Here is a 10,000-nt window from a genome sequence, read left to right as displayed (position 1 = left end):
GACAGAAAGACAGAGAGAAAGAAAGAAAGAAAGAAAAGAAAGAAAGAAAGAAAGAAAGAAAAGAAAGAAAGAAAGAAAGACAGAAAGACAGAGAGAAAGAAAGAAAGAAAGAAAAGAAAGAAAGAAAGACAGAAAGACAGAGAGAAAGAAAGAAAGAAAAAAAAGAAAGAAAGAAAAGTAAGAAAGAAAGAAAGGAAAGAAAAGAAAGAAAGAAAGGAAAGAAAAGAAAGACAGAAAGAAAGAAAGACAGAAAGAAAGGAAAGAAAAGAAAGACAGAAAGAAAGAAAGAAAGAAAGAAAAGAAAGACAGAAAGAAAGAAAGACAGAAAGAAAGAAAGGAAAGAAAAGAAAGAAAGAAAGGAAAGAAAGAAAGAAAGACAGAAAGAAAAGAAAAGAAAGAAAGAAAGAAAGGAAAGAAAAGAAAGAAAGAAAGGAAAGAAAAGAAAGACAGAAAGACAGAAAGACAGAAAGAAAGGAAAGAAAAGAAAGACAGAAAGAAAGAAAGAAAGAAAGAAAAGAAAGACAGAAAGAAAGAAAGACAGAAAGAAAGAAAGGAAAGAAAAGAAAGAAAGAAAGGAAAGAAAGAAAGAAAGACAGAAAGACAGAGAGAAAGAAAGAAAGAAAGAAAGAAAGGAAAGAAAGGAAAGAAAAGAAAGAAAGAAAGGAAAGAAAGAAAGAAAGACAGAAAGACAGAGAGAAAGAAAGAAAGAAAGAAAAGAAAGAAAGAAAGAAAGACAGAAAGACAGAGAGAAAGAAAGAAAGAAAGAAAAGAAAGAAAGAAAGAAAGGAAAGAAAAGAAAGAAAGAAAGGAAAGAAAAGAAAGAAAAGAAAGAAAGAAAAGAAAGAAAGAAAGAAAGGAAAGAAAAGAAAGAAAGAAAGAAAGAAAAGAAAGAAAAGAAAGAAAGAAAGAAAGAAAAGAAAGAAAGAAAGAAAGAAAGAAAGAAAGAAAGAAAGAAAGAAAGGAAAGAAAAGAAAGGAAAGACAGAAAGAAAGAAAAGAAAGAAAAGAAAGAAAGAAAGAAAGGAAAGAAAGGAAAGAAATGAAAGAAAGGAAGGAAAGAAAAAAGACTGTGCGTCTGATGGCACCAAACAACCAGCATATTAAAAACTCATTGAGTGAAAGAAAGATAGGAAAATGAAAGCAGGAAAGAATAATAATAATAATAATAATAATAATAAAGCAGACATCGAACAACCAGCAGATTACACAAAGAAAGGAAGAAAGAAAGAAAGTAAAAACAACTTCGTGCATGTGCTAAAGGCACTGAACAACCTGCAGCTAACACTGATTGAGCGAAGGAAAGAAAGAAAGAAAGAAAGAAAGACACGTGAAAACCTTTACGGATCAAAAGCTATCATGTTGGCAGCATGCAGTTGAATCATTGGTTGAGCACAAAGGAAAAATGATCTCTACACATGTTTCCACAGCCCAGAGGGCAAGCAGCTTAAACGACAGTCCGGTCATCGAAGTTGAATGGCGATTCTGCAGAATATTTGGAACATAAATCAGAAAATCGAAGAGCATAACAGAGTGGATATCAATCATCTCTCTCTCTCTCTCTCACTCTGTGTGTGTGTGTGTGTGTGTGCGCGCGCGTCACACATGTGTCTCCTCTCTCTCTCTCTCTCTCTCTCTCTCTCTCTCTCTCTCTCTTTAAAACTGTCAAGCAACAACGAAATTATTTTCAAAGTTTGCTAGAGCTTATGTCATGAATATTTTCCAAGCTTCCAATAACATCCAGTGGTTTCGAAAGACAGGGTCACCCGTGACCCAGAAACTAAATGGAAAAAATATCAACGACAATGCACCTGACCATATATATATATATATATATATATATATATATATATATATATATATATATATATATATATATATATATATATATATATATATATGTGTGTGTGTGTGTGTGTGTGTGTGTGTGTGTGTGTGTGTGTGTGTGTGTGTGTTCTTCACGTCACCCAATATTTCACGCATTCTGAATCCCTGGATTTCCTGTCAGAGCAAATCCGATGTAAGATCGTTGCGTGTAACAGTGCCTTAAAAACAACTCCTGGAGCGCCGCCAAGACCCCAGAGCGAATCGGAATGTCGTTGCGTGTGACAGTACCTTAACACGACTCTGTAGCGCTTAAACGCTGAAACATTAGAGCGAACCGGAATAATTATCATTGCGTGTGACAGTGGCTTTAACACGACTCTGGAACGCTAGACCACTTAAACAGAGCGAATCGGAATATCATTGCGTGTGACAGTGGCTTCAAGTTAACACTACTCTGGAACGTAAACCGCTGAAACAGAGCGAATCGGAATATCATTGCGTGTGACAGTGGCTTTAACACGACTCTGGAATGTAAACCGCTGAAACAGAGCGAATCTGATTGTCGTTGCGTGTGACAGTGGCTTTAACACAACTATGGAACGTAAACCGCTGAAACAGAGCGAATCGGAATGTCATTGCGTGTGACAGTGGCTTTAACACGACTCTAGAACGTAAACCGCTGAAACAGAGCGAATCGGAATATCGTTGCGTGTGACAGTGGCTTTAACACGACTCTGGAACGTAAACCGCTGAAACAGAGCGAATCGGAATATCATTGCGTGTGACAGTGGCTTTAACACGACTCTGGAACGTAAACCGCTGAAACAGAGCGAATCGGAATGTCGTTGCGTGTGACAGTGGCTTTAACACGATTCTGGAACGTAAACCGCTGAAACAGAGCGAATCGAAATATCACTGCGTGTGACAGTGGCTTTAACACGATTCTGGAACGTAAACCGCTGAAACAGAGCGAATCGAAATATCATTGCGTGTGACAGTGGCTTTAACACGATTCTGGAACGTAAACCGCTGAAACAGAGCGAATCGAAATATCATTGCGTGTGACAGTGGCTTTAACACGATTCTGGAACGTAAACCGCTAAAACAGAGCGAATCGAAATATCACTGCGTGTGACAGTGGCTTTAACACGATTCTGGAACGTAAACCGCTGAAACAGAGCGAATCGGAATGTCATTGCGTGTGACAGTGGCTTTAACACGACTCTCTCGAGCGACTGCATTTGCATTTTAAGAGGGATGTAGGCAGTGAGGAAGAAGAGAATGAATAATTATAATAGAAACTTGATCCACAGAGAGGGTTCGGGGAAGGGAGGGGGGGGGGGGGGGGGCGTCAGATCAAAGGTGGAAAAATTCTCTCGTTTTTTATCACACCTCCTCCAAGTACCATCAACCTGCCCTTCTCTCTCTCTCTCTCATTCCCCCCCCCCCCCCCAAACCGCCACTCCCCCCCTCCCCCCTCCGCCCCCTCCCTCACCCCCACCATTCAATTCACACTCGACACACATCCACACCTGCTCAATCCGGACGTGAACCCACGATGCACTATCCAATATCCGTTAACATTATTCTTGTGAATGACTTGGGGAGACAGGCAGACAGACTCTGCTGTGCTGTGCTGTGCTGTGTTGTTCTATACTTTATTACACCCTATTGCTTTCTATTGCATTCTATTGCACTACAATACATTGCATTGTACTTTATTGCAATGTATTGTTTTGTATTGTACAACATATAATTTGCCCAGGTTGTCATGGGAGCCTGGCGTGGAAGAATCCGTCATATCCGGTGCAGTGCTTTGTGGGAAAAGTCACTGAATCCTGTTTGGGCCCCTGTAATCCATTCAGCTTTTTTTTCCCCCCTTAACTCTTTGTGTCCGCGGTTGGTTGTGTCAGAATACGGTAAATGGCTTTTTTGAACTGCTTTCTACGTGTGGCATTATTTTCTTGGCTAGATGTTATAAATTGGGTCGCCTCAAACTGACCGATCCTTTTTTCTTCTTCTCTCTCTCTCTCTCTCTCTCTCTCTCTCTCTCTCTCTCTCTCTCTTCAGAACAATAATTTGTATTTGTATTTGCATTTCTTTTTATCACAACAGATTTCTCTGTGTGAAATTCGGGCTGCTCTCCCCAGGGAGAGCGCGTCGCCATACTACAGCGCCACCCTTTTTTTTTTTTTTTTTTTTGTATTTTTTCCTGTGTGCAGTTTTATTTGTTTTTCCTATTGAAGTGGATTTTTCTACAGAATTTTGCCAGGAGCAACCCTTTTGTTGCCGTGGGTTCTTTTACGTGCGCTAAGTGCATGCTGCACATTCGAACCAGCGCGCACAGATTCTCTCGCTTCCTAGGCGGACGCGTTACCTCTAGGCCATCACTCCACTAGTGATCTGTGTGAAAAGACAGAGCCATCAATTTCTGTTCTGTCTGATCATTACCGAAGCTGGGTCGTTCCCTGTGGACTCTTCAGATGTCTGGGTAATTACGGTGAACTGTCTTCCCCACTGCAGCACACATGATCGAGAAACAACACCAACAAATCGGTGGTGCTCCCCCCCCCCCCCCCCCCCCCCCCCCGGTGGGGATGCCGGGGGTCTTTCAGTATAAATAGCATCCCCGCCTTCTGGAAATTCTGTGCTAGAAATTTCCTCTTTTCTGTCACTCTCTTTGTTTCTGCCTCCCCTGCCTCCCCCCTCCCCCCCCCCCTCACCCCACCCCCCTATCTTCACTGTTGTCTCCTTTTTCTGCCTTCCATTCCCCTTTCTTTTTTTCAAGTAAGCCTTGATTCCTTCTTTTTTTTTTTTTTAAATTTCCGCAGTCTATGCACGATATAAGCTGTTTGTTGTTGCTCCGCTGTCTTTGTGTACAAGTATAACTTGTTTACTGAATAAAGTTTTGTTTAAACCAAAATGTAACAGAAAAAAAAAGAAAAAAAGAAAATAGAAAGAAAACGAAAAGAAAAAGACTGTCATCACCAAGACCTGTCTGTCTAATGAACAAGCCCAAGGGGTCCTGATTTTTGACTCACTTGTGTAAACAAAGTGAGTGTATGTTTTAACCCGGTGTTCGGTTGTCTGTGTGTGTGTGTGTGTGTGTGTGTGTGTGTGTGTGTGTGTGTGTGTGTGTGTGTGTGTGTGATTGTGTGTGTGTGTGTGTGTGTGTGTGTGTGTCCGTGGTAAACTTTAACATTGACATTTTCTCTGCAAATACTTTGTCAGTTGACACCAAATTAGGCATAAAAATAGGAAAAATTCAGTTCCTTCCAGTTATCTTGTTTAAAACAATATTGCACCTCTGAGATGGGCACACACACAAAAAAAAATGAAGCCTAATTATATGCAAACTGTATATACTGTTATATTTATATTTTTTTGTATTCTCTAAACTTGGCACTTTGATATGATATTCTGACCCAACAACAAGAGCAGTCATTATTATCATTTTTTGTTCAAACAGGAACTTCTTTTGCTAAGCATGGAAGTTTTATTTATTTGCAAACGTTTTGGTGCAGATAGTAAAGAAGGGAAATTACTCTGTAATTAATGCTAGGGGACTTAATTTGCTTTAAACTGATCTTTCTCATCTTAAACATTACATTTTGAAATTATGCTCAATACATAAAAAGCTTGGATTTTTTAAAAGTGTACCACAAGTGAGTCTCGAAGGCCTTGCCTCTCTTGTTTTTTTGGGGTTTTTTTTTTACACTACCCACCATGGTCCATACAAAATGTTGCTCATCATGTGTGTGCCCTGCATGACAGGAATTTATACGAGCCGTGCTGTCCTGTCCAGTATTCTTGGCGTGTGCTCTGAGCTTGTACCTTTTTTTTAAATATATATATATGATGATCTGCATCGCTCGTGGTATGGTCCTTTGCATTGCAAATGAGGTGGGGGGGGGGGGGGGGGGGTGCGGGTTACTTACTAGTAGGGGTGAGCGGAGGGAGATATTGGCCGAGCGGCCAGGCCAGGCCAGGGTATTAACATTTATCACCCGGTACTATATACTCGCTGTCACTGCTTTACACAGGCTTGGAGGCGTGAGAGGTCATGTGGATTAGGGTCTTATACAGGGGGGGGGGGAGTTCTCTGTTATGTGATGTTGTTGATGACATTCCTTGTCTATCTCGATTCGTCGGCTATGCTGTCATTGTCTGTTCGCGATGGTCTGTCCGTCTGTCTGGTTATCTGTCCGTCTGTCTACGTATCTCTGTATGTAACTTTGTGCATGAAATCATTTTTTAATGTATATATATATATATATATATGTGTGTGTGTGTGTGTGTGTGTGTGTGTGTGTGTAGATAGATGTGTGTATGTGTGTCTGTCTGTTTCTCTGTCCATCTCTCTCTCTCTCTCTCTCTCTCTCTCTCTCTCTCTCTCTCTCTCTCTCTCTCTCTCTCGTGGATTAGTGTAGACTTTCGGTTGTTTTTTCTTCTTCTTTTTTTTTCTTTTTTTTTGGGGGGGGGGGGGGGGGCGGTAAAGGAACTTAGTAAATCTTCATTTATGTGTTTTTCTTCTTCTTCTTCTTCTTCTTCTTCTTTCTCTCTCTCTTTTTATTTATTTTTTTATTTTCATTTTGGAGAGGGTGGGATAGAGAGGGAGAGAGAAAGAGACAGAGACAGAGAGAGACAGAGACAGAAAGAGAAAGAGACACAGAGAGAGAAAGAGACAGACAGAGAGAGACAGAGACAGAAAGAGAAAGAGACAGAGAGAGAGAAAGAGACAGACACAGAGAGACAGACAGAGACAGAGAGAAAGAGAGAGGCAGGTGGGGGGGGGGGGGGGGAGGCGGGGAACGACAGAAGAAAGACACAAACAGAACAGGTGCACGCACAACATAACACGAAAGGAAGAAACAAAGAAACCCGAACAAAAAGAAGAAGAAGAAGAAAAGAAGAAAAAAAGATGTCTGAATTGGTGCGTCAGTACACAAGCGCAAACTGCGGTTGCGGTCTACTATTAAGTCTTTTCCATTCAAAACATAGAAGAAAAACATAAAGATAATAATAAAGACATAAAGACAAAAGAAAAGAGCGAATGGAGGACCACACACACACACACACACACACACACACACACACACACACCATGCAGCAGCAGTTTTCAACAAAAAAAAAAAAAAAAAAAAAAATGTTCCTCACAGGTGAGGTGAGGGGGCAAAGTGCAATGCTACCAGCCACCACAGGGATTAACTTGCTTCGCTTTGTTTGTTTGTTGTTGACGACTGAACGGACACTCTGTATGTCTAATTATTATATAACTGAGTTGGTGGTCAGCGCAGCGGTAGGTAGGGGACTGGGAGGCGGGGGGGGGGGGGGGGGGGGGGGGGGGGGGGGGGGAAGAACGGTGAGAGGGAGGGTAATGGCTGGCGAGTTAGCTCCCCTGCCTGGCTGCCTACTACACCGCGCTATACTGGGAGATAATTATTATAGAGGAGTGTAGCGGGGGAGGGGCGTAGGGGGGTAGGGGGGGTAGGGGTGGTGGTGGTGGTGGTGGAGGGGGTTGGGGGTGGCGTGGGATTGTGAATTATAAACTGGGTCCTTCAACAGGCGTCTCAGTATACTTATATACAGTCACTCTACATAAGGACACAAACAGACACACACAGACACAGACACAGACACACACACACACACACACAGACACAGACACAGACACACACACACACACACACACACACACCCTGTCTCAGTCATCCCACCACCTCTTTTCATCACCCCCCAACCCCCACCCCCACCCCCACCCCACTCCGTCTAATATCACTTAACAGTGAAAAGACGTTAAACTAAAGAAAGAAAGAAAGAAAGAAAGAAACACACACACACACACACACACACACACACACACACACACACACACACACACACAGAGGCAGAGAGAGAAAGGGGGGTGGGGGTGGGGGGCCTTCATAAAAAGTTGAGGACCGCTCCATAAAGCAGGTATAGTTTCATGAAAAATATTTCAAAATCGAGAGATGATTTGAATTTTGCAGGCCACCTCTCATCTAAGTAAAAAAATTTTTAAAAAATGTCCCTCACAGGTGATGTGAGGGGGCAAAGTGCAATGCTACCAGCCACCACAGGGATTAACTTGCTTCGCTTTGTTTGTTTGTTGTTGACGACTGAACGGACACTCTGTATGTCTAATTATTATATAACTGAGTTGGTGGTCAGCGCAGCGGTAGGTAGGGGAGTGGGAGGCGGGGGGGGGGGGGGAAGGGGTTGGGGAGGGGGGAAGAACGGTGAGAGGGAGGGTAATGGCTGGCGAGTTAGCTCCCCTGCCTGGCTGCCTACTATACCGCGATGTACTGGGAGATAATTATTATAGAGGAGTGTAGCGGGGGAGGGGCGTAGCGGGGGGGTAGGGGGGGTAGGGGGGGGTAGGGGTGGTGGTGGAGGGGGGTGGGGGTGGGGGTGGGATTGTGAATTATAAACTGGGTCCTTCAACAGGCGTCTCAGTATACTTATATACAGTCACTCTACATAAGGACACAAACAGACACACACAGACACACAGACACACACACACACACAAACTCAGACAGACACAAACACACACAAACTCAGACACACACACACACACACACACACACACACACACACACACACACACACACACACGCACGCACGCACTCAGAGAGACACAGACACAGACACTAACACACAGACACACAGACACAGACACACAGACACACACACACACAGACACACACACACACACACTCACAGAGGCACAGAGAGAGACAGGGGTGGGGTGGGGGTGGGGGGCCTTCATGAAAAATTGAGGACCGCTCCATAAAGCAGGTATAGTTTCATGAAAAATATTTCAAAATCGAGAGATGATTTGAATTTTGCAGGCCACCTCTCATCGAAGTACACAAACAGCTGTTTCGGGCTCCACGATTAGCTTATAAAAAAAAAAAAAGTTTCAAAATCGATGAGTCAGCCAAAACTGTACAGTTATTCATTAATCAATAAACGATAACTGAGGTTTTTCAGTGTAACATTTTTTCTTTTTTCTTTTAGATTTGTATTTGTATAATTTCTCTTTTTATCACAACTGATTTCACTATGTGAAATTCGGGCTGCTCTACACTACAGCGCCACACTTTCTTTTTTTTTGGGTGGGGGTGGGGGGGGGGGGTGTTCCTGCGTGCAGTGTTATTTGTTTTTCCTATCGAAGTGGATTTTTCTTCAGAATTTTGCCAGGAACAACCCTTTTTGTTGCCGCGGATTCTTTTACGTGCTCTAAGTGCATGCTGCACACGGGACCTCGGTTTATCGTCTCGTCCGATTGACTAGCGTCCAGACCACCACTCAAGGTCTAGTGGAGGGGGAGAAAAATATCGGTGGCTGAGCCTTGATTCGAACCAGCGCGCTCAGATTCTCTCGCTTTCCTAGGCGGACGCGTTTCCTCTAGGCCATGACTACACAGGTATATGAATAGAAGAAGAAAAAGAAGAGTTAATGAAATAAAGCACCTCTAGTTATGAGTGATTCTTATTACATTAGCTGCGCTGCGGTTTCTCATGTGTGTGTGTGTGTGTGTGTGTGTGTGTGTGTGTGTTGTATGTGTGTGTACGTGTGTGTGTGTGTGTGTGTGTGTGTGTGTGTGTGTGTGCGTGTGTTGTATGTGTGTGTGTGTGTGTTTGTGTGTGTGTGTGCGTGTGTTGTATGTGTGTGTGCGTGTGTTGTATGTGTGTGTGTTGCTCTGTGTGTGTGTGTGTGTGTGTTTCTTTCTGTGTGTGTGTGTGTGTGTGTGTGTGTGTGTGTGTTGTATATGTGTGTGTGCGTGTGTGTCTGTGTGTGTGTGCGCGCGCGCGCGTGTGGGTGTGTGTGCGTGCGTGCGTGCGTGTGTGTGGGTGTGGGTGGGTGTTGTTGTTGTTGTTGTTGTTGTGTGTGTGTGTGTGTGTGTGTGTGTGTGTGTTTTATCTCTGTGTGTGTGTGTGTGTGTGTACTTGTGTGTGTGTGTGTGTGTGTGTGTGTGTGTGTGTGTTGTATTTATATCTATGGATAAAGTTCCAAGGAACTCTTGTCGACGCTGAGTACAAACCCATCAACCAAAAGTATGGATGGACGAACATTAAGGGGGGGAAGCCTTCCGCCTCGTTCCAAGTCGGTTAATGCTTGTAACTGTACCTCCTACTCAAACCATGCAATAG

The sequence above is a fragment of the Babylonia areolata genome, chromosome 6 (genome assembly GCF_041734735.1).
Source record: "Babylonia areolata isolate BAREFJ2019XMU chromosome 6, ASM4173473v1, whole genome shotgun sequence".
Classification (NCBI taxonomy): domain Eukaryota; kingdom Metazoa; phylum Mollusca; class Gastropoda; order Neogastropoda; family Buccinidae; genus Babylonia; species Babylonia areolata.
Note: the sequence above shows the minus strand (reverse complement) of the source record.